Source organism: Bos javanicus, chromosome 15, assembly GCF_032452875.1.
Source record: "Bos javanicus breed banteng chromosome 15, ARS-OSU_banteng_1.0, whole genome shotgun sequence".
In the NCBI taxonomy this organism is placed as follows: Eukaryota; Metazoa; Chordata; class Mammalia; order Artiodactyla; family Bovidae; genus Bos; species Bos javanicus.
In genome coordinates, this window is record NC_083882.1 from 80,766,849 (window position 1) to 80,791,496 (window position 24,648).

The window sequence follows — 24,648 nt, forward strand, 5'->3', positions numbered from 1 at the left end:
GCCGTGAAGACATACCCCACGCCCAAGGTAAGAGAAACCCAAGTAAGACAGTAGGTGTTGCAAGAGGTCATCAGAGGGCAGACACACTGAAACCATACTCACAGAAAACTAGTCAATCTAATCACACTAGGACCATGGCCTTGTCTAACTCAATGAAACTAACCCATGCCCATGGGGCAACCCAAGATGGGTGGGTCATGGTGGAGAGATCTGACAGAATGTGGTCCACTGGAGACGGGAATGGCAAACGACTTCAGTATTCTTGCCTTGAGAACCCCATGAACAGTATGAAAATGCAAAATGATAGGATACTGAAAGAGGAACTCCCCAGGTCAGTAGGTGCCCAATATGCTACTGGAGATCAGTGGAGAAATAACTCCAGGAAGAATGAAGGGATGGAGCCAAAGCAAAAAGAATACCCAGCTGTCAATGTGACTGGTGATAGAAGCAAGGTCTGATGCTGTAAAGAGCAATATTGCATAGGAACCTGGAATGTCAGGTCCATGAATTAAGGCAAATTGGAAGTGATCAAACAAGAGATGGCAAGAGTGAATGTCGACATTCTAGGAATCAGCGAACTAAAATGGACTGGAATGGGTGAATTTAACTCAGATGACCATTATATCTACTACTGTGGGCAAGAATACCTCAGAAGAAATGCAGTAGCCATCATGGTCAACAGAAGTCCAAAATGCAGTACTTGGATGCAATCTCAAAAACGACAGAATGATCTCTGTTCGTTTCCAAGGCAAACCATTCAATATCACAGTAATCCAAGTCTATGCCCCAACCAGTAACACTGAAGAAGCTGAAGTTGAACAGTTCTATGAAGACCTACAAGACCTTTTAGAACTAACACCCAAAAAAGATGTCCTTTTCATTATAGGGGACTGGAATGCAAAAGTAGGAAGTCAAGAAACACCTGAAGTAACAGGCAAATTTGGCCTTGGAATATGGAATGAAGCAGGGCAAAGACTAATAGAGTTTTGCCAAGAAAATGCATTGGTCATAACAAACACCCTCTTCCAACAACACAAGAGAAGACTCTATACATGGACATCACCAGATGGTCAACACCGAAATCAGATTGATTATATTCTCTGCAGCCAAAGATGGAGAAGCTCTATACAGTCAGCAAAAACAAGACCAGGAGCTGACTGTGGCTCAGACCATGAACTCCTTATTGCCAAATTCAGACTTAAATTGAAGACAGTAGGGAAAACCACTAGACCATTCAGGTATGACCTAAATCAAATCCCTTATGATCATACAGTGGAAGTGAGAAATAGATTTAAGGGCCTAGATCTGATAGATAGAGTGCCTGATGAGCTATGGACTGAGGTTCGTGACATTGTACAGGAGACAGGGATCAAGACCATCCCCATGGAAAAGAAATGCAAAAAAGCAAGATGGCTGTCTGGGGAGGCCTTACAAATAGCTGTGAAAAGAAGAGAAGCGAAAAGCAAAGGAGAAAAGGAAAGATATAAACATCTGAATGCAGAGTTCCAAAGAATAGCAAGAAGAGATAAGAAAGCCTTCTTCAGCGATCAATGCAAAGAAAGAGAGGAAGACAACAGAATGGAAAAGACTAGAGATCTCTTCAAGAAAATCAGAGATACCAAAGGAACATTTCATGCAAAGATGGGCTCGATAAAGGACAGAAATGGTATGGACCTAACAGAAGTAGAAGATATTAAGAAGAGATGGCAAGAATACACAGAAGAACCGTACAAAAAAGATCTTCATGACCCAGATAATCACGATGGTGTGATCACTCACCTACAGCCAGACATCCTAGAATGTGAAGTCCAGTGAGCCTTAGAAAGCATCATTACAAACAAAGCTAGTGGAGGTGATGGAATTCCAGTTGAGCTATTCCAAATCCTGAAAGATGATGCTGTGAAAGTGCTGCACTCAATATGCCAGCAAATTTGGAAAACTCAGCAGCAGCCACAGGACTGGAAAAGGTCAGTTTTCATTCTAATCCCAAAGAAAGGCAATGCCAAAGAATGCTCAAACTACCGCACAATTGCACTCATCTCACATGCTAGTAAAGTAATGCTCAAAATTCTCCAAGCCAGGCTTCAGCAATATGTGAACTGTGAACTTCCTGATGTTCAAGCTGGTTTTAGAAAAGGCAGAGGAACCAGAGATCAAATTGCCAACATCCACTGGATCATCGAAAAAGCAAGAGAGTTACAGAAAAACATCTATTTCTGCCTTATTGACTATGCCCAAGCCTTTGACTGTGTGGATCACAATCAACTGTGGAAAATTCTGAAAGAGATGGGAATACTAGACCACCTGATCTGCCTCTTGAGAAATTTGTATGCAGGTCAGAAAGCAACAGTTAGAACTGGACATGGAACAACAGACTGGTTCCAAATAGGAAAAGGAGTACATCAAGGCTGTATATTGTCACCCTGTTTATTTAACTTATATGCAGAGTACATCATGAGAAATGTTGGACTGGAAGAAACACAAGCTGGAATCAAGATTCCCAGGAGAAATGTCAATAACCTCAGATATGCAGATGACACCACCCTTATGGCAGATAGTGAAGAGGAACTCAAAAGCCTCATGATAAAGGTGAAAGTGGAGAGTGAAAAAGTTGGCTTAAAGCTCAACATTTAGAAAATAAAATCATGGCATCCAGTCCCATCACTTCATGGGAAATAGATGGAGAAACAGTGGAAACTGTCAGACTTTATTTTTCTGGGCTCCAAAATCACTGCAGATGGTGACTGCAGCCATGAAATTAAAAGACGCTTACTCCTTAGAAGGAAAGTTATGACCAATCTAGATAGCATATTCAAAAGCAGAGACATTACTTTGCCAACAAAGTTTCATCTAGTCAAGGCTATGTTTTTTCCTGTGGTCATGTATGGATGTGAGAGTTGGACTGTGAAGAAGGCTGAGCACTGAAGAATTGATGCTTTTGAACTGTGGTGTTGGAGAAGACTCTTGAGAGTCCCTTGGACTGCAAGGAGATCCAATCAGTCCCTTCTGAAGGAGATCAGCTCTGGGATTTCTTTGGAAGGAATGATGCTAAAGCTGAAACTCCAGGACTTTGGCCTCCTCATGCGAAGAGTTGACTCATTGGAAAAGACTCTGATGCTGGGAGGGATTGGGGGCAAGAGGAGAAGGGGACGACAGAGGATGAGATGGCTGGATGGCATCACTGACTCGATGGACATGAGTCTGAGTGAACTCCGGGAGTTGGTGATGGACAGGGAGGCCTGGCGTGCTGCGATTCATGGGGTCGCAAAGAGTCGGACACGACTGAGCGACTGATCTGATCTAATCTAATCTGAATGTTGAAAACTTTGAAATTTGATGAAACTATAAAACCACACATTCAATAATCACAAAAAAATCCCAAGCAAAAGAAACAGGCAAAAACTACACCAAGGCACATCATAATCAGATTTTGCGAAATGAGAAATAAAGAGGAAATCTTAAAAGCATCTAGAGGAAAAAAAGACACAGTATGATCTAGAGAATAAAAGTAAGGATAAAAACAGATTTCCTCTCATAATCAATGCAAGTGAAAACTGGGCCTACCACCATCTTTAAAGTGCTTAAAGAAGAAAATGCTTTTATAATAGACTAAATAGTTTCATATCTATGCCTTTTTTTAACACTCGTGCACACCCATGAATTGTTTTGACTTTCAGTGAGCTGGAAAAGTGCCCATATAATGTTAAATCACTTTTCACCTTTTATTTAAGTTGTTGTCCAGGTAATTGGTGGCTCAGCGGTAAGGAATCTGCCTGTCAATGCAGGAGACCTGGGTTCGATCCCTGGGTCGAGAAGATGCCCTGGAGAAGAAAATGGCAACCCACTCTAGTATTCTTGCCTGGGAAATCTCATGGACAGAGGAGCCTGGCAGGCTAGAGACTGGGGTCACAAAAGAGTCAGACACAACTTAGCAACTAAACAATAAACAACTAGCCAGGTGGCTTAATTTTGAAATCATTAAAAGCAAATCAAAATGATTGACAATGTTTATGTCATTATCCCACCATGATTAAAGCAAATCTAGTCCTTGATATTCTGGTATAACATCTTGCCCTGCCTCCGACTATCTTCAAAACTGCTTGAAAGAAGATACCAAACTTCATTCATTTATATACATTATAAATTTTTCTCAAGGAAGCATCTTGCATAAAGGTTGAATTGAAGCGAAATTATCGCTTATTTTCTTGCTGAAAGGTTACTTATAGCTGTGAGTCTTTATTTATCAAGGTATTTGAAAGAAACAGAGATGACTTATTTTGCCTTATGCCCCATTTATCAAATTCTTATTCTGACTTTAATGATAGAGTGTCAGTTATAAGGTTATCGATGTTCATGAAGATAAGACTTCTAATGATTTATCAAATCAATGTATTGTTTTCTCATCTACAGGCCATTTCCTAAGCTGCCCATTGATACCCTAAAGCTATTTGTCAGAGCCAGACAGGAAAGGCTATAAGTGTGCTCCCATCTGAAGGTTTAGCAGTTCCGACTACAGTACATAAAAATAATAAACATTGCTTGTCAGCCCCAGATTTGGGCCTCATAACTCCTAGAACTATCAAAAATGCTGCTGATGTAATTGCAACTACTATGTCTTAGAATTTTCTCATTGTTCCTTTTCATTTTTGTAACCTGTCACAGGGTTAACGTTCTTTTTCTATGTAGACCTGTTTTTCTTCAGTAAAAATAAGCAATATCTCTTCCTGTAACAGAAGGAATCCACAATCATCATTTTTTTCAATTTCCCTCTTTTCTAGTAGATAAAACACAAGGATCCAAATCATTTAAAAATATATTGTTGGTGCATTTCTTCACTCATCTGTTTCCTGCTTTGTTCCTAGAAAAACCTTAAAGTGTATTGTGGGCTCTCTGAACATAATTTTTTTTTAATTTTTTATGTTATACAATTTTGTTTAAGTATTATATTATTTAATTAAATCCATATACTTAATTATTTTTTCTTTTTCTGTCAAAAACTGAGCACAGTATTACCAAATTCCCTACAATGATTGTGATTTTGTCCATTTCTATTTCTTTTTTTTTTATTTTTTAACTTTACAATATTGTATTGGTTTTTGCCAAATATCGAAATGAATCCACCACAGGTATACATGTGTTCCCCATCCTGAACCCTCCTCCCTCCTCCATCCCCGTACCATCCCTCTGGGTCGTCCCAGAGCACCAGCCCCAAGCATCCAGTATCCTGCATCGAACCTGGACTGGCGACTCGTTTCATATATGATATTATACATGTTTCAATGCCTTTCTCCCAAATCATCCCACTCTCTCCCTCTCCCAGAGTCCAAAAGACTGTTCTATACATCTGTGTCTCTTTTGCTGTCTCATACACAGGGTTATTGTTACCATCTTTCTAAATTCCATATATATGCGTTAGTATACTGTATTGGAGTTTTTCTTTCTGGCTTACTTCACTCTGTATAATAGGCTCCAGTTTCATCCACCTCATTAGAACTGATTCAAATGTATTCTTTTTAATGGCTGAGTAATACTCCATTGTGTATATGTACCACAGCTTTCTTATCCATTCATCTGCTGATGGACATCTACGTTGCTTCCATGTCCTGGCTATTATAAACAGTGCTGCGATGAACAGTGGGGTACACATGTCTCTTTCAATTCTGGTTTCCTCGGTGTGTATGCCCAGCAGTGGAATTGCTGGGTCATATGGCAGTTCTATTTCCAGATTTTTAAGGAATCTCCACACTGTTCTCCAGAGTGACTGTACTAGTTTGCATTCCCACCAACAGTGTAGGAGGGTTCCCTTTTCTCCACACCCTCTCCAGCATTTATTGCTTGTAGACTTTTGGATCACAGCCATTCTGACTGGCGTGAAATGGTACCTCATTGTGGTTTTGATTTGCATTTCTCTGATAATGAGTGATGTTGAGCATCTTTTCATGTGTTTGTTAGCCATCTGTATGTCTTCTTTGGAGAAATGTCTATTTAGTTCTTTGGCCCATTTTTTGATTGGGTCATTTATTTTTCTGGAATTGAGCTGTAGGAGTTGCTTGTATATTTTTGAGATTAGTTGTTTGTCAGTTGCTTCATTTGCTATTATTTTCTCCCATTCTAAAGGCTGTCTTTTCACCTTGCTTATAGTTTCCTTTGTTGTGCAGAAGCTTTTAAGTTTAATTAGGTCCCATTTGTTTATTTTTGCTTTTATTTCCAATATTCTGGGAGGTGGGTCATAGAGGATCCTGCTGTGATGTATGTCGGAGAATGTTTTGCCTATGTTCTCCTCTAGGAGTTTTATAGTTTCTGGTCTTACGTTGAGATCTTTAATCCATTTTGAGTTTATTTTTGTGTATGGTGTTAGAAAGTGTTCTAGTTTCATCCTTTTACAAGTGGTTGACCAGTTTTCCCAGCACCACTTGTTAAAGAGATTGTCTTTAATCCATTGTATATTCTTGCCTCCTTTGTCAAAGATAAGGTGTCCATAGGTGCGTGGACTTATCTCTGGGCTTTCTATTTTGTTCCATTGATCTATATTTCTGTCTTTGTGCCGGTACCATACTGTCTTGATGACTGTGTCTTTGTAGTAGAGCCTGAAATCAGGCAGGTTGATTTCTCCAGTTCCATTCTTCTTTCTCAAGATCGCTTTGGCTATTCGAGGTTTTTTGTATTTCCATACAAATTGTGAAATTATTTGTTCTAGCTCTGTGAAGAATACCAATGGTAGCTTGATATGGATTGCGTTGAATCTATAAATTGCTTTGGGTAGTATACTCATTTTCACTATATTGATTCTGCCAATCCATGAACATGGTATATTTCTCCGTCTATTAGTGTCCTCTTTGATTTCTTTCACCAGTGTTTTATAGTTTTCTATATATAGGTCTTTAGTTTCTTTAGGTAGATATATTCCTAAGTATTTTATTCTTTCCATTGCAATGGTGAATGGAATTGTTTCCTTAATTTCTCTTTCTATTTTCTCATTATTAGTGTATAGGAATGCAAGGGATTTCTGTGTGTTGATTTTATATCTTGCAACTTTACTGTATTCATTGATTAGTTCTAGTAATTTTCTGGTGGAGTCTTTAGGATTTTCTATGTAAAGGATCATGTCATCTTAAAACAGTGAGAGTTTTACTTCTTTTCCAATTTGGATTCATTTTATTTCTTTTTCTTCTCTGATTGCTGTGGCCAATACTTCCAAAACTATGTTGAATAGTAGTGGTGAAAGTGGGCACCCTTGTCTTGTTCCTGACTTTAGGGGAAATGCTTTCAGTTTTTCACCATTGAGAATAATGTTTGCTGTGGGTTTGTCATATATAGCTTTTATCATGTTGAGGTATGTTCCTTCTATTCCTGCTTTCTGGTAAATTCAAAAAAAAATGAAATCATTTCAAACATCTTTTCTGACCACAGTGCAGTAAGATTAGATCTCAATTTTTTTTTAATTTTATCAGAGAAACTTCAACCCATCGTAATAACACAAAGCAATTTTTATCAGATGCCAATCTATAAAAGTGATTTTAATGTTGAAACACCTATTAAATAAGTGAACAAAACATCCTAATTGAGGCAAATTATTCTATAAAACTTCATCATAATTGATCAAAAATTGAGGTAGCTTCAGTTCATACTGGCACCATAATCCACTGACTTATAAAAGACAGAAAGGTAAGCCTTGCATCATTCTGAGCCTAGGGAGTTTTCTGGTAGGTAGCATAAAGGGAAGCAGGGAAACTGGAGGGAAAAAAAATGGGAACTTTGCCTTAAAAATTGTAAAGAGGAAGATGCAGAGGATCAAACATTGGGAATCAGTTCAGTTTAGTCTCTCAGTCGTGTCCGACTCTTTGCGACCCCATGGGCTGCAGCACGCCAGGCCTCGCTGTGCATCACTAACTCCCAGAGTTTACTCAAACTCATGTCCATACGATGCCTTTGAATCTTAAGATTCCCTGGACAGATGCCATGGATGCTCTTCCTTCATGCAAGAAAGTTTATCATAAGACTGGAGAAAGAATTATGGTTAGCTAACATTAGTATTGGCTTTCTATCTGCCAGCATATGCAAAATGCTTTCTCGGGACTTCCCTGGTGGTTCAGTGGGTGGGACTCCGCCTGCCAAGGCAGGGGATGGAGGTTCAGTCCCTGAGCTGCGAAGATTCCACATGCCACGGAGCAGCTAAGTCTGGGTGACCCAACTACTGAGCCCAAGCTCTCGATCGTACCAGCGGCAGCTACTGAGCACAGATGCCACAGTTACTGACACCCTCATGCTCCAAAACAGGGGAAACCACAGAAATGAGAGGCCTGTGCCCCACAGTGAAGAGGAGCTCCTTCCCGCCACTCCAGGGCCCCAGGAAGGCCCAGCGAAGCCAAAAATAAAGAATAAATAAATATTTTTTAAAAAGGAAAATGCATGGCCTAATTGAACTTTGACAAAATCACCCCCATTTTTAGATTATCAAAAATTTATAATCCATATTTTCACATTATGTAACTCAGAGCACACAACCAACCAATCCACATTAACTAAGTTGTGGAACCAGGATTTCCATTTAATCCCAGAGCCTGTGCTCTCGACTAAAGGAAAAGTAGCTTAATGGGAATTTTTTTTCCTAAGTTGCATGTCGCTTTTTTCCCCACACTTTCTATGGAGCTATAGTTTACACAGTAAAATGAGCCATTCTTAGTCACATCACTCAGAAGTCTGCATCCTGTGAGTAGCGGGCTCAGAGTTCACGGGACTTTTAACAGAGCTATTATAAGCACATCCGATCTTTTCGTTATCCTTCAGCATATCCAATGCCACCAATCACTTTTTCTGTGATGAACTCCCAGTGCTTGACATTCCGTGCTCTGTTATCAGGATGGCAATCACTGCCTTCATGGAGTTTAACTTGAGCACAGCATTGGTTGTCATGTTCGGCAGGCAAATTCTCCTGCTCGAGCATGCTGGCTGATTTCCTGATGGTGTCATCAGGAAGGAGGAAAGATCAGCTAATGCTAATTAGGTGACTGCCAGCTAACAGTGGGCACCATCTCTCCTGTAAACCCTGGCTTGTGTGTACTTACAGCCTGATTGTAACAAGGTCATGAAAGCACCGTGTTTTACAGCATTGGGATTTCCATGTGGAACCCTTGATCTACAACTCAAAATATAAGGAAGTGACAGAAACACTGATCATGCAAGGAAACAAATATTCATGAACTAGACCACATTTCCTAATATTAGGCTGAAGGAAACATCCAGGTAGGTTTTTCAGAAGATGCTATGTGCCTGGAGCAATTTTTCCAGTAGCTTCAAAAACATGTCGATCTCCCTAAATCTCTAAGTTACATGAAGGATTATCAAATTTTCACAGAGACAGATTTATCTGGAGAGGCAACTTCACCCTTCTGCCTGATGAGCAAGGCTCTCTTGTTAATGCCTGCCCTTTACAAAAACTGTGAAAATCAGCCATCCATATGCTACAGCAACATTATTCAAAGAGTATTTGAAGACTGACTAGTGCAGTACTAACCTGAGAGAAGCAACGTCAGCTCCCAAGAACAGTTACTGGTAAAGGGGGGAACTTCTTGTGCTCTGGGAAAGCAGACAAAAGTCCACAAAGACACTTGAGGTGAATTGGGGAGCAAAAAAAAAAAAAGAAGAAAATATTAAGCACATCCCATGAAAGTTCATCACTGAGCAGAATTTCCAAGGGTAGTCAGCCATAGGAAAGTCTCCCCAGATCCTCTGAGTGTAAAGCATTCATATTATCCCATCACCATCCAGATGCCCTCAGCCAAGAGCTGAAGCCATCAGGGACCCCAGAGACAGAGGAGAATGTAGACTGACCAATATGTTGGCAGCCTTGGCCAGCAGAGAACTGCCATGCAGAAAACTCCCACCTGGTTCTGCCTTCTGTTAGTAATATTAAGTCTAGAAGCATCCTGCCTATTCAGTGACAAAGCTGGCAAAACAAGGCAACACTTTTCTCTCTCCAACATCACAAAATCTGACAGCTGTCAATTCAGAAAACTGTCAACAAAATTTGTCTCAGTCCAGCATTAACCACGGAGAAGGCAATGGCACCCCACTCCAGTACTCTTGCCTGGAAAATCCCATGGACAGAGGATCCTGGTAGGCTGCAGTCCATGCTAAGGGTCGGACACAAATGAGCGAGTTCACTTTCACTTTTCACTTTCATGCATTGGAGAAGGCGACGGCACCCACCCCAGTGCTCTTGCCTGGAGAATCCCAGGGACGGGGGAGCCTGGTGGGCTGCGGTCTATGGGGTCACACAGAGTCGGACACGACTGAAGCGACTTAGCAGCAGCAGCATTACCCGAAATGGAGACCAGAAAATGTATTCTTAGAGCTCAATGTGAAAAGGATTCCAAGGTCAAGTAGTGGTGAAAGTTAGACCATTTCCTGAATTTTTTACACGACAAGACCCTTTTTAATCTAAGGACTATTTGCTCTGTTGTCTCAGTTGTAAAGTGCACATTTCTTTCATGCTTTAATATTTCTGATATTAGGATTATTCTAATACCCACAAGGAGATCCAACCACTTCATCCTAAGGAAATCAGTCTTGAATATTCATTGGAAGCACAGATGCTGAAGCTGAAACTCCAATACTTTGGCCACCTGATGCTAAGAACTGACTCATTTGAAAAGACCCTGATGCTGGAAAAGATTGAAGGTGGGAGGAGAAGGGGTCAACAGAGGATGAGATGGCTGGATGGCATCACCTACCCAATGGACATGAGTTTGAGCAAATTGCAGGAGATAGTGAAGGACAGAGAAGTCTGGTGTGCTGCAGTCCTTGGGATCAGAAAGAGTCAGACACGGCTGAGTGCCTGAACAGCAACAAAATTATAAGATTGATGGTGAATCATTCAATTTATCTAATACAATAAAGGCAATACATTTTCATAGCTTGGAACCATGTTCCTTATATAGCAATTTGAAAAATACCTGTTTTAAATAAAATAAAATTAAAAGCTGGCTAAATGTCTTTATAAAAATAACTAGACTATTGAAGTCCTTGCTAGGAAACATCACTTGAAGAAGATCTTCAGCTCTAAACAGAATACCACATTTGTGTAAAATAATTTTCTGTTCAGTCATGAACATAAGTGATTTAGCGATTTCTACTAGGAGCCAAATCCTTTAACCTGCCTCAGTTATTGTGTGTGCTAAATGTCTTTATTTCTTTAAAAAGAATCCGATGATTCAGGCTGGCCATTTCACACAACCTACTTGTTTTGGTGTATTCCTAGTCCTTAAAAATACATATTACTGTCATTATTTAATACCACAATATGAGTCACCTTTCTCCCTCATCTAAGGGAAATGAACCTTGTAAGCACTTTCTGGAATCCCAGCTCATGTTTACCCAAAGAGTGGAATTCCAGATGCGATCGACTTCTGTTTCCAGAATGGCTGGAAACGTCTATGCCTCACCTCTCCATGACGATTCCACGCTATCAGGATGCTACCAGTGCCTTCAAAGAGCCAACTTGCTCCTAATTGTATTCATTGGATAGGGCTGCTGTAACAAAGCATCACAAATTAAGTAACTTAAACAACAGAAAATTAAAGTCTCACAGTTCTGGAAGCTAGAGGTCTGAAATCAGGGCATTGGCAGAATTGGTTCTTCTGAGTTGTGAGAAAAGGAGCCATCCCAGGCCTCTCCCCTTGGCACACAGATAGCTGTCCTTGTGTTCACACGCCATTCTTTCTGTATATGTGTCTCCAAATTGCCCCTTTTATGAGGACACCAATCACTGGATTAGGACCCACACTAACGACCTCATTTTCATTTTTTTTCATCTTTTTTTTTAATCGGAGGCTAGTTACTTTACAATACTGTGGTGGTTTTTGCCATACATTCACATGAATCAGCCATGGGTGTACATGTGTTCCCCATCCTCACCCTCCCTCCCACCTCCCTCCCCATCCCATCCCTCATTTTGATTAAAGTCTCTGTAAAGACCTTATCTCCAAATAAGGTCACATTCTGATGTACCAGGGGTTAGGACTTCAACACATGACATTTGAGAGGGAACACAATTCAACCCAGAACATCTGCTCAATCAGGGGTTCCCAGCCTCCAGTCCACGGACCATGGACCTCCAGACCATGTGTCCTGGCCCAGGAGGCACCAGGCTGCTCAGCAGGAAGTGAGTGGCAGGTGAAGTTTCGTCAGTTTCTCCCTCGCTCACATTGCTGCCTGAGCTCCAGTTCCTGTCGATCAGCGGTGGCATTAGATCCTCCTAGGAGAGTGGACCCTATGAACCGCACATGCGAGGGGTCCAGGTGGCAGGTTCCTTATGAGAGTTGTCCTGAAACCATCCGCACCCCACCCCAGTCCATGGGAGAGCTGTCTACAAAACCAGCCCCTGGTGCCAGGAATCTGGGGACCGCTGTTCTAGAGGCAAGACAGCTCAGGTCTTCAGGACACTGAGACTCTAATATACATCTAGACCTAAGGCAGATCCTAGTCAATCCTCACTCCCTCATCCCTTCTCTGCAGATGAGTCTCTGTGTGACAACAGGACCTGTCATGACATTCCAGAATTATCGGAATTACATCTTCTCCTGGCCAGGATGCGTCTCCCATCCTTCAGAAAGAAGTGCACTCTGGTTAACAAATCCAGACTGGAGACTCAGAGAGAAGTGAGCCCCAATATAATCTCAGGAGGATGACAAGCATAAGGAAGATTATAAGAAGGTGAGAGACTGTTACTATAAAAAGCTCAATTTCAAGCTTAACCACAACTTCCAATAGCAAAAACCTGAAATCTAAAATTCCACAATAATAACCAATAATGATGATAATTATAACAACTATCTAATGAGTGGTTATTGTGAGGCTGGAATAGGTATTTTATGTGCATGGCTTTACTTAGTCTCACCACCATGTATAAGACTGATATTTTTAAGTAAATTTGATGTGTAAGTAAAAAGACTATCACTGGCCCTGGCACGTGGTATGTGTTTAATAACCAAACATTATGTACATGCCCATTTTACAGATGAAAACACTGAGCTGCCGAGACACCTAGGATTGCACCGATAGTGAGAGATGTAGCCTATATTTGAATCTAATATAGGAGTATGCTGAATCTCATGAAGGAGGAATCTAATGCAGGAATGAACCTAATACATGAGGACTCCAAAATTTGAGATCTTATCTAGTAAACCAGCTGTAGCCCTCATATATCCCTGGGTCACAGAAGTTCAAGATTGTATAAAACTCCAGAAATATCCACCATGTCCTCTGTCCTTTCCAAGTCATTGGAGCCTTTTATAGCTGCCTCTATGTATTTAACTTATATGCAGAGTACATCATGAGAAATGCTGGACTGGAAGAAACACAAACTGGAATCAAGATTGCCGGGAGAAATATCAATAACCTCAGATATGCAGATTACACCACCCTTATGGCAGAAAGTGAAGAGGAACTAAAAAGCCTCTTGATGAAAGTGAAAGTGGAGAGTGAAAAAGTTGGCTTAAAGCTCAACATTCAGAAAACGAAGATCATGGCATCCGGTCCCATCACTTCATGGGAAATGGATGGGGAAAGAGTGGAAACAGTGTCAGACTTTATTTTTTGGGTCTCCAAAATCACTACAGATGGTGACTGCAGCCATGAAATTAAAAGACGCTTGGAAGGAAAGTTATGACCAACTTGTGCTGGGGACCAGCCCCAGCTGATCCAGGGTATTCGAAGGAGAGACGGCCTAGGCGACTATTTATATGCTAATTAGAGATATAGAGAACAATAGAATGAGGATAGCTCAGTAGGAAAATTCAGTGGAGAAAAGAGGCTGAGTAGCTTGGTTTACGCGGGAGACCAATAAAACTTCAAGACAAGAAGTTTGCACCACTTACGTAGGCCGCAGGCGCCCTCTCGAATAGCGGAAGGTGCCTCACCCTAGACACCTTCTCGAGTGGGTCTTAGAAGCCCAGGCATAATTAGTAAGCGTGGTGGGTTCCGCGCTCCAGATGGAGACTCAGCTGGAAGTTAAAGGGAAGAATGACATGGGGAGACCAAGCGCTGGTGAACAAGGCCCGTAGCTTTATTTTTAACAGGGGCTTTTATACCCTAAGTTACACATAGAGGATAATAGGGGATGCAAAGTCAGCAGTCTTTGATTCTTATCAAAAACCAAGGTTTCTTTCCTGCAAATTTATCGTATACAAATGGTTTAGGTGATTTACATCATCTTCTGGCCAGAAGGCCTACTAACATTTTATGACTCTTGACAAGGACTTATCAACAAAGACTTATTTTCTCTAAGAGTAATTATTTTAAGGTTTGGCGCCATCTTCCAAAGATAAAATTGCATTCCTATAGGGCGGATGTGTAATGGGTTTACAACAAAGAAAGAATTTATTACCTTAAGGGTCTAAAGTTACTAACACCAAGGCCACTACTTATTTTTTACTATATACCAACTATTAATTAATACACATTCAAGGATACAATTCAGGGGATGTGAAAACTTGGCAACAAGCATTGACTCATCAATGAAATCCTTTACTAGTTTATTCTGACAGTTTTTAACTCTCTGAGAGGCTCTAAGCTATTTGAATATCTTAAGCTTCCCGTGCCTCTGGAGGCTAGGAGACTGTAAACAATCGTATGCATAGCTGCAGGAGTCCGGGTAAACTTGTCAGGCGAGTTAGAGAGCCATCTGAGGGGTTTGGATTTAAACACTCCTAATTGCCCAGGAACTTTATTAATTGGAGCTGTAAGTTAACTCTTTGACAGAGAGAGAGATGGTGGTAGGGGACAGCCCCCAGTAAAGTCAGAGGTGAGAGCACAAAGCAATAAAGTAGGCAGACTCTGGTTTTTGGGGGGAAAATGCTCGAGAATATCCGGGGGGACTCCTGAGGCTCGATCCCGCCTTTGCGTATGCCGAGCCTCCTTCCTCATGACCTTTGTCATGAGCAGAATGCCTCACCGGCTCCCTGAAAACTTGGAACTTCCAACTTGGAAGGAAAGTTATGACCAACCTAGATAGCATATTCAAAAGCAAAGACATTACTTTGCCAACAAAGGTTCATCTAGTCAAGGCTATGGTTTTTCCTGTGGTCATGTATGGATGTGAGATTTGGACTGTGAAGAAGGCTGAGCACTGAAGAATTGATGCTTTTGAACTGTGGTGTTGGAGAAGACTCTTGAGAGTTCCTTGGGCTGCAAGGAGCTCCAACCAGTCCATTCTGAACGTGATCAGCCCTGGGATTTCTTTGGAAGGAATGATGCTAAAGCTGAAGCTCCAGTACTTTGGCCACCTGATGCGAAGAGTTGATTCACTGGAAAAGACTCTGATGCTGGGAGGGATTGGGGGCAGGAGGAGAAGGGGACGACAGAGGATGAGATGGCTGGATGGCATCACTGACTTGATGGACGTGAGTCTGAGTGAACTCCGGGAGTTGGTGATGGACAGGGAGGCCTGGCGTGCTGCGGTTCATGGGGTTGCAAAGAGTCGGACACGACTGAGCGACTGATCTGATCCAATCTGATTTAGTCTCCAGGGGGCATCGCTGGTGACTCAGATGGTAAAGAGTCTCCCCGCAATGCAGGAGACCCAGGTTCAGTCCCTGGGTTGGGAAGATCCCCTGGAGAAGGGAAAGGCTACCCACTCCCACTCCAGTTTTCTTGCCTGGAAAATTCCATGGACAGAGGAGCCTGGTGGGCTACAGTCCATGGGGTCGCAAAGAGTCAGACACGACTGAGCAACTTAACAGCTGCAGCTGCTATTTAGTCTCCAGAGCTTGAGAAATACTTTTTTAAGATTACACTAGGACTTCAGAAATGGGATCTGTGGGCTTCTTCTTTTCCCAGGGTTCCTTTCCTCTGCACACACCCAGATAGTTCCAGAAACTCTTCATAAGCACCAGGAATGGTCCTGGCTCTTCTTCCTGAACTCGGGTGGCCCAAGGATCCTGCCTCCGGAGAGCTAAGTGGCTAGTAAAAGGAAATCATGCCCTGACCCAGAGAAACTCAAGTAGATATTTCAACTGCATTTACTTCCTGTTTCCCAGAAGCCAGTAATCCTGGGTGCTACAGACCCCAGCTCTGTGCTTGCTCAAAAGACCTGGGTACCCTAAGTCAACATGGTCCTGGGGTCTTCAAAGTTAGCTTGTTAGGAGTTTCTTCAATTTAAGAGAGCTGTCTTAGCATAGCTTCTTCAGTAAGGAAGATCAGAGTAAAATGTGGCCTTTCCCCCTACCACCAATAGCTCCCTAAAACTTGCATCATCAATATAGGAAACTCTGTGGCCCAGCCAAGCAAAACATGCGAAAGTTTTCAAAGATGCGTGCTTTTTACTTTGATGTCGACTGGTGAATGTCCCAGGTAAGACCCTAAGGCCTCCCTATAGAGTCAGCTAATTAAGGAAGCGCCCTCTACTTGGCTAGTTTCTGCATCAAATGCTCTCCTTCAATTCACATTAGGATTATCATTTCCTTTCCCCAATTTCTGCAGCAGAGATATGCAAAGTGCTCAAAACTATGCAAAGTTCTTTTACATTCGCCGTCCTATCTGACCCTCACAGCAAACCTGTGAGACCACCCTGTGTTGTTGAAGAAAACGATACTTAGGGCAGGCAAAGGCTCTCCAAATCCCTCCGCCAGGAAATCTCAAGGATGGGCAATTAGAGGTTTTTTGTATTATTCTATTTTTTTTTTCTCTAAAACTCATTGCATCTCTGTTTTTCATCATTCCTTTTCAACTCGTGTCTATGATTATATTACAGAAATCTTAATTATCCTACGGTAGCTTTAAATCTTACTTGACATTCCCTAATCAATTTTCAAAAATTCATGTCTTCAACAGAAGTTTTTGGAACGGATGCTCTGTGTCAGATTCTAAGCTGAGTGGGGACATAGAAATGAGCAAGACAGACGTGACTTCTCCCTGCATGGAGCTTACAGTCTAGCATCCCTGTGACAGCCAGTCCAGAATTTAGCTGAAGATGCCAACGTCATGGCATCCAAGAGGATATGGTTCACTTACACTCAGAAACAGGGGATAAAGGACTTTTCATAAGGAAAGGGACTTTTCAAAAGAAAAGGAACTCGTAGTTTACTTCCTGAAAGTGCTCGTTAGGAGAGATGATTTAAGAGGCTACGGTGAACCATCTTTAAAGAGGATACCTAGCTTTCTGGTTGTAACAGTTAAGTAAGTATGGAATGATTAGCTCATTAAGAGGGCTTTCTTATCTTCCTTTTTTAACATGTGAAATTCTCAGACTGAGTCAGACATAGGAGATCTGTAGTCTATGATTTTAAAACAACTTATTCGTAACAGTAATGAGAACTGGAGTCAGGCTGACTAATGCAGCTAAACCCTGTCTACACTGGGGAAAAAGCCATGGACCATTTTTGTCTGGAGCCCTTGTCAACAGTTCCATATCTGTAAATCTCACAAGGTTGTCACATTCTCATTTATAATAAACTATCAAAAATGATTGTTATGCGAATTCTTTGAGAAAATGTAGTCAAATGCACTATGAAAATTCTTATTATATAATCCCTCCTAGATGCCCGGTCCTAAGATTTTCTTAAGCTCAAAGAGGTACCATTTTAGACTAATAAGGAAGTTTCTGCCATCTGGTTTGGAGAATAAAAACGTGAAGCTCCAAAGGATTGGAGCTTCAGCTTCAGCATCAGTCCTTCCAATGAATATTCAGAGCTGCTTTCCTTTAGGATGGACTGGTTGGATCTCCTTGCAGTCCAAGGGAGTCTCAAGAGTCTTCTCCAACACCACAGTTCAAAAGCATCAATTCTTTGGTGCTCAGCTTTCTTTACAGTCCAACTCTCACTTCCATACTTGACTACTGGAAAAACCATAGCTTTGACTAGATGGACCTTTATCAGCAAAGTGATGTCTCTGCTTTTTAATACACTACAGAGGTTGAATGCATGCATGCTCAGTCGCTCATTCATGTGCAACCCTATGGGGCTCCTCCATCCATGGGATTCTCCAGGCAAGAATACTGGAGTGGGTAGCTATGCCCTCCTCATAGAGGTTGAATACTAGAGCACAAATTATAGATGTCTGTTTACTTGGAGAAAGATAAATTCCTGTGCATATCACTTTAATACAAGATAGATTGAGATTGGCCATGTAAAGGTGTAGGCAAAGGGCAAGAGGGCAGAGAGCATAGGGCAGAGAGAGGCTGAATCTGAGGAGAAGGATCTGGGATGGTCACCTAGACTTGAGTGTCATGGGAGCTGGTCATTCAGTTTCATCTTCAGGAGCCGTGGGTTCCAGCTTCTTCTGCTCCATCATTGGACTCTCTTGCCACACACATGAACTCAATTCTCCTGCATAGAGGTTCCCACAAAATAAAAATGGTCCTGGTAAACTCTTAGGCTCCACCAGCTCTGACCTCACAGGATTCTTGCCATGCCCTCCACTCTTGGTGTCCTCCTCCATCTGCCCTCAGGTATCTGGTACCCATGCGTCCCTGACACGTGATATCTCAGCTGGTCCTCTCCCTCTGATACTAACCAGCGAGTGATTACTTTACCACCAGGAACTCCCAGCTGAATAATGAATTATGGGATTGTTCTTTGCATTTTGACAGAAGCTTTCTAGAACAAAGGCTTTAACACAACAAATTTATTAGAGTGATGGAAATTTAGGTACTTTGTGTTTTTAATCAAGTAGGCTGTGGGGCCTTTCTGAAATTATCCATGAACTTGACTGCCTTCACATACAGTTGGGCCTAGAATAATTAAGGAAAACCAGCTTTGGAGAAACCAAGCTTTCCGACTTGAATAGTTGTATAATGGATTGGGCAGTGAATATATTAAAGAATTTGCTGTATAGAAACATTGGTGATTACTCTTTGACATAGAATATTTGAGTTAGCTCTGAAATCATTTCCCTGAAACAAACACGGGGACATTGAACTGTGTGAATCACGAGGTTGTGCTTCCATGATAAATAATATGGTATCAGGCACAGCTTGGAGAATGCATGAAGGAGCAGAGAAGGAGATATGGAGAGGGACTGCATCCCAGGTCCCTTTACTAACATCTCACTGACCTTCAGCATCGACGTGCAGTATGGCTTCCTGCAGACGTGGCCTGCTCTTCCCCACCTCTGGTGTGTGTGTCAGGGGGAAGGGAGGGACTCCATCCATCCCATCCTCCTCTTGAAAGGACATGCCCCCCATGCTGGCTCTTCTGTTCACCCTATCCTCTCTTCCTTTCTTCTTCTTTTTATTAATGTTTATTGGAGTATAGATGCTTTACAATGTTGTGTCAGTTTCCATAATACAATGTTCGGCTTATATACAAATATGGCAGGGACAAGGTTATTTAACAAAATCAGATTCTAATGCCAAATCTGCTTTGGAAATTGCTGCTTTTGATGCATACCTAAGTGAAAAGCAGCATTACATAGAAGGTTGCAGTTTCTTGGTTGAACCATGGTATTTGAAGATTTAAACTCAGATATCGTATTGAAGAGGTTGAAAAGTCTAGAACACTTGGTCTTCAGGAATACCCACTTTAGGAGCTTGGTGCGGTTATCCTGTGGACTCTGATATGCCTGGGAGAGTGTCACTGAGAGGACATGAAGACGTCTGTGCAACTGGTGAGCATGTTTCTGTGCAAAACAAACCTGAATTCCTATGAATTCCTGTAACATGCAGCTCATCATTTGATCCTGATACATGAAACACGATGATGGGTTTGTATCAGTGTTCCAAATGGCAGAAGTTCCCAAAGGTGGGGTGCCCAGCTCTAGTACCATTTCTTGGCCACCTGATGCCAAGGGCTGACTCATTGGAAAAGACCCTGATGCTGGAAAAGATTGAAGGTGGGAGAAGAAGGGGACAACAGAGGATGAGGAGGTTGGATGCCATCACATACTCGATGGACATGAGTTTGGGTGGACTCCGGGAGTTGATGATGGACAGGGAGGCCTGGCGTGCTGCAGTTCATGGGGTCACAAAGAGTCGGACACGACTGAGCAACTGAACTGAACTGAAGGAAATTTGTATTATTTTAAAAAGGTTTTGTTCCTTTTGATTTTCTTTAGTTTCTGAGATACTTCTGAGTTACTGTACACCAAGGTGAATCAGCTGTGTGTTTACATACATCCACTCTTTTGGGGATTTCCTTCCCATTTAAGTCACTGCAGAGCATGGAGTAGAGTTCCCTGTGCTCTATGCTACATTCTAGTTAGCTATCTATGTTATTCATGGTATCAATAGAGTATATTTGTCAATCCCAATCTCCCAATTCATCCTACCTACTCTTTTCACTCCTTGGTGTCTGTATGTTTTTTCTGTACATCTGTGTCCCTAGTTCTATTTTTCAAATAAGATCATCTGTATCATTTTTCTAGATTCCAGACATATGCCTTAATGTACAATATTTGTTTTTCTCTGACTTACTTCACTTGGTGTGACACGGATGTACCTGCCTCTCTTCCTCTCAGATGCCATCGTAAATGCTGTCTCCCATAGGAAGTCAGTCCTGCTGTCTCTGCTGGAAATCGTACGCGCACCCCTGAACTGCCTCAGCACCCCACTTCTGTCTGTACTCTGATGAGACGGTATTCTGCTGAAGGGGATCTCGGTTCACACCCTGCACGGTCACAAAAAGGCTTGGCTCCTGCGTGACGGTCATTCTTGACCTTGTTGAGAATCAGGCCTGCCTGAGTGACGGAAGGCTACGATAAGGTCCGGTACCAACAGGGACTTTCCCGTCCCTTCCTGTGCCTCTGCTAGGCCTCCTCTGAGACAGTCTCTGCTGACCTCTGCCTCCTGGTACACATGCCCTGAGTCATCTCTTCCACTGACTCCTTGAGAATAGGTGGGACATGGTGACTCCCTTACAGTGGATAGAGTATTGAGAAAATAATGAGATGCTGGGATTAGCAAGATCTCTGTCTCTCTCTCTCTCTTTCTCCCTCTCTCCCTGCTCCCTCTCTCTCCCGAATTCCCTCGGAGGGCAGCCAACTACCATGTTGTGAGTTTCCCTATGGAAACACCTATGTAGCAAAGAACTGAAGTCTCTGGCCAGCAGCCATGTGAGTGATTTTGGAAGGGGATCTGCCCCCAATGCAGCCTTGAGATAAGATCACAGGCCTGGCCAGCACCCAGAGAGAAGCCTGTAAGGGACTCTGAACCAGAAGCACTCAGCTAAGCCACATCTGGGTTCTGGACCCACAGAAACTGTGAGTTAATAAATGTTCCTCATGTTAAACCACTAAGTTTCAGGTTAATTTGCTATACAGCAGTAGAAAACTCATACATTATCTAATCAAATGTGCCTTTCCAAAGCCTACATTTTTGGGGGGAAAAAAAAAAACTTTTCCTTCTTGCCCTCTATCTGTCTCTCATGCTTCGAATCAATCTTTGGCCTTTCTTATTTTCCCAGAAGTTTTTCTCTTTTTCAGGCAACATGCTGGTCTAAGATTAAGCTCAGAATTTGATCATTCCCATGAAACTGGCCCTTTTCCAGGAAATGGTATGGATATCCAAAACTCAGAAAAATTCTTTCTTGTTAAAAATGTAGTCCTGGGAAGTTGTGATAAAATATTTTATATCTGTATCTCCTACATGAGTCTATTTTCTGGTCCCTCAATTCAAATATATGCCTATTTCATATTAATAAACCTGGACAATGAGAAGAGCATAGTCTACTCAAATGTCTTGGAACAGCTGGGAGGTGCAAGCTTCTTAAGAACCCAACAGACTCCCAAGCGAATCGCTTTGGGGTCGTTCGCTGACATTTTAACATCCTTTTTACTTATTCATCACATTCTTCCACAAGACCCAGCATGGCCATCACTGGCGAAGGGCTTCAGTAGCTGAAAAGCCGAGAGCCCGACCCTACAGGAAGAGTCCCCAGGGTGGATCTTAACTTGTAAAGGTCACCACTGATGCTGGAAGAAGAGATATGATTGTCACCAACAGGGACTCTGTTAATATTTCATTGAAGGCCTATAAGGCTCCCTCCATGTCTGAATCCCACACTGACTTGGTATTAAACATTAGGTCAGTTCACTTGGGCTTCAAATTACTAAAAATTAACCCATGGCCCTTTAGTCAAGTCAACTCTAAAAACATTTATTTCATGTAGGTCTGCTGGATACAGTGGATGGTGGAGAGAAGAGAACGATGCAAAAATGACCAGAGCACAGAGCACACATGCACTTTTCCCGAAAGTTCAGAGTCTCTGCTGCTGCTGCTAAATCACTTCAGTCGTGTCCGACTCTGTGCCACCCCGTAGACTGCAGCCCACCAGGCTCCCCCGTCTTACAGACCTTAAAAAAAAAGGTTCAACAACAGCTCTACAATCAAGAACCTCGACAAGCACCAGAGCAGGAAACAGAAGACCTAGCGTCTTAACTCCAAGGCTCTGCCAGCCTTGTTTTTTCCATCTGTATAGCAAAGAATTTGGGCTGGCCAGGGATGCTGGAGTAGGCAGAATTCTAGAAAGGCCTCCCAAGATTCCCATCCCTTACTGTGCATGACCTGTGTAGGGGAGCTATGTATTGGGCTGGCCAAAAATGTCATTCAGGTTTTTCTATCACATCTTACGGAAAAACCTCAGCGAACTTTTTGGCCAGCCCAACATGCAATGGGATCTCACTCTTGTGATTAAGTTATGTTGAAAGGAAGAAATGAAGGGATTTATTTTTTAGAATATACAATTCTGTAATAGATCTTTTTTTTTTCCAAATTAGTTTTTATTGGAGTATAGTTGCTTTATTATGTTGTATTATTAAAAGTTTCTGTTGTACAGCAAAGTGAATCAGCTATGCTCAGCTTAGTTGTTCCGTCACGTCCAACTCTTTGCAACACTAAGGACTGTAACCCGCCAGGCTCCTCTGTCCGTGGAAGTTTCCAGGCAAGAATACTGAAGTGGGTTGGGAATCTTCCCAGCCCAGGGATCAAACCCACATCTCCTGTGTCTCCTGCATTGGCAGGCGGACTCTTTACCCCAGAGCCATTTGGGAAGCTCTGCATGAATCAACTATATGTTTACATAGATCCCTGAAGTGAAGAGACTTTTAAAGATATAGTGAAGGTCCCAAGTTAGTTGACTTTTCAGTTGATCAGAAGGGAGAGGCTCTGACTTAATCAGGTGAAAGCCCTTAAAGGAGGCGTCTGCCCCTTGCTGAAAGGAGAGATTCTCCTGCAGACCAGGCAGCTCGGAGCTGCGGGGTAGTGAGGGAGCCTATGAGGCAGCCACGCGACAAGGACTGTGCTCACCCTCTAGAGCTGAGCATGGCCCCAGCAGATGGTCAGCACAAAACACAAAGACCTCAGTCTCACAGCTGCCAAGAAACCGATTTCGCAAACAAAGGGTGTCTGAGTGCCAAGGAGGAACACAGCCCAGGCCCCACAACTGCGGCTGTGTGGGACCCAAGCAGAAGACCCAGTCAAGTCAAGGAAGCTGTGAGATAACATGTGTATGCTGTGACAAGCCACCAGATTTGTAGTCATTGTTACACTGCCATAGAAAACTAATATAGGTATCAGAGTTCCATCTTTCTTGTTAATTATAATGACTGAGAATGTCTGCCTGGAGCACCACATTGAAAAAGATTCAAAATCTGCACCTAAGTTTAACTACAAAAAGGGTCATAAATGATTAACAATGTGTGCCATGGATATTGATCAGTTAGGACTCCTCTGATTGCAAGCAACAGGAAGCATCACACAAGTAGGCTTAAAGAGGGAAAAAGAATTGTCAGACCCAGCATTTATACAGGAAGTCCTTTACTGAACCTTCCTGGGTGGTGAACACTGTCTAAGCACTGAGGTTGACTCAGAAGTGAAGGCCTTGTGCTCACAGAGCTCACACTCTAGTGAGTTATTAAAATGAAAGGCCAGTCATAGAGCTGACTTCAGGCCTGGATTCAGGAGTTCAGTGTATAATCTCCAAGTTACAGGCACTTTAGGCTTCAGGCTTACATTTTCTCTGCGACACATCAAATGGGAAAAGATTTTTCTTCATCTCATTACTCAAGCAGATAGCCCAGGCTTCCCTCTTTAATGGGTCCAGATTGAACAGGTGCACGTTCCATCACTAAGTCGTGTCCGACCCCTTACAACCCCATAGACTGTACCTGTCAGGCTCCTCTGTCCGTGGGATTCTCCAGGCAAGAAGACTGGAGTGGGTTGCCATGCCCTCCTCCAGGGGATCTTTCCAACCCAGGTATCAAACCTGTGTCTCTTGCATCTCCTGCGTTGCAGGCAAATTCTTTTCCTCTGCGCCACTTGGGAAACCTGTTCATGATTGAACAGGCTTGGGTTACATGTGCATCCCCAAAGCCCAACACTATGCCCTGGAAAAAGCAGTATTCTCCTGGGTTGAGCTGGATGTTATGAATCTCATGTCTGTGCCCCCTCCTTACCCAAATTCATATGCTAAAGCCCTAATGCTCAATGCAGTGGTGTTTGAGAATCAAACGATTCAATAGATATGAAACAGAACAGTGTCTGACATATAGTTCACACTCAGTATATGATAGTTATTATTATTATTCATACATGCGAAGAGTTGACTCATTGAAAAAGACTCTGATGCTGGCAGGGATTGGGGGCAAGAGGAGAAGGGGACGACAGAGGATGCGATGGCTGGATGGCATCACTGACTCGATGGGCGTGAGTCTGAGTGA